Here is a 1,726-nt window from a genome sequence, read left to right as displayed (position 1 = left end):
GTCATCACGACACGCCCGACCAACCCATTTGAGAGCCGCCACGCCTCGACGGTGTGACGGCTTTTTTTCGAATCGACGGGTCTCGCTCACTCCTCTCTCGCGCCGACCAGAGGCCGGGCGAGAGAGTCGTTGCCAAACACCGTCGTCGGAAATGGGAGAATTTGAGTGGGAATTTTTTACGGTCGCGAGTCATCACGACACGCCCGACCAACCCACTTGAGAGCCGCCACGCCTCGACGGTGTGACGGCTTCTCTTTTCGAATCGACGGGTCTCGCTCACTCCTCTCTCGCGCCGACCAGTGGCCGGGCGAGAGAGTCGTTGCCAAACACCGTCGTCGGAAATCGAGAAATTTTCATTTCCATTTCCATTTTTTTTCATCGGCCTTTATACGTCCAAGTCCCGCCAACCACGTCACTACCACGTCGTCGGGACTTAGAAAAATTTTTCAATTTTTCGGACTTAGAAAATTTTTCAACTTTCTTTTTTTCGACAACCTCTTCCCTATATAGGAAAGTAGTGGATGTTCCGGGCAGTAACTGTACGAAAAAGTCGATTTCCGAATTTTTGCCGGACATTCACCTGAGCTCAGGCCGGGCCGCCCGCTCAACTGCCGCCCGGTCACCACCAAAAACCGGTCTTGGAAATTTTAGGACTTAGAAAATTTTTCAACTTTTTCTTTCTCGACAACCTCTTCCCTATATAGGAAAGTAGTGGATGTTCCGGGCAGTAACTGTACGAAAAAGTTGATTTCCGAAATTTTGCCGGGCTTTCACCAGAGCTCAGGCGGGGCTTACCATCACACCCGCCGACCGGTCACCACCAAAAACCGGTCTTGGAAATTTTAGGACTTAGAAATTTTTTCCAACTTTTTTTCTTTCGCTCTTTCTCTCTTTTTCAGCCGTCTTTGCTCGTCCCAGTGCCGCCTATAGCTTCACTATCCATCGTCGGGACTTAGAAAAATTTTTCAATTTTTCGGACTTAGAAAATTTTTTCAATTTTCATTTTCGACAACCTCTTCCCTATATAGGAAAGTAGTGGATGTTCCGGGCAGTAACTGTACGAAAAAGTTGATTTCCGAAATTTTGCCGGACATTCACCTGAGCTCAGGCCGGGCCGCCCGCTCAACTGCCGACCGGTCTCCACCAAAAACCGGTCTTGGAAATTTTAGGACTTAGAAATTTTTTCCAACTTTTTTTCTTTCGCTCTTTCTCTCTTTTTCAGCCGTCTTTGCTCGTCCCAGTGCCGCCTATAGCTTCACTATCCATCGTCGGGACTTAGAAAAATTTTTCAATTTTTCGGACTTAGAAAATTTTTTCAATTTTCATTTTCGACAACCTCTTCCCTATATAGGAAAGTGGTGGATGTTCCGGGCAGTAACTGTACGAAAAAGCTCATTTCCGAGAGGGTCGCCGGACTTTCACCAGAGCCCGGGCCGGGCCGCCCGCTCAACTGCCGACCGGTCTCCACCAAAAACCGGTCTTGGAATTTTTCGGACTTAGAAATTTTTTCCAACTTTTTTCTTTCGCTCTTTCTCTCTTTTTCAGCCGCTTTCATTCATCCAAGTCCCGGCTACAGCGTCACTACCCCGTCGTCGGGACTTGGAAAAATTTTTCATTTTTTCGGACTCTGACATTTTTTCAACTTTTCTTATTTTTCAACTTTTTGACACTGTCTCGCTTCGCCCGTCGGATCGACTTCATTTCCGTAGATATCAAGTCACATCTT

Source organism: Daphnia pulicaria, unplaced genomic scaffold (genome assembly GCF_021234035.1).
Source record: "Daphnia pulicaria isolate SC F1-1A unplaced genomic scaffold, SC_F0-13Bv2 h1tg000168l, whole genome shotgun sequence".
Classification (NCBI taxonomy): Eukaryota; Metazoa; Arthropoda; class Branchiopoda; order Diplostraca; family Daphniidae; genus Daphnia; species Daphnia pulicaria.
This window is presented reverse-complemented; position numbering follows the sequence as displayed.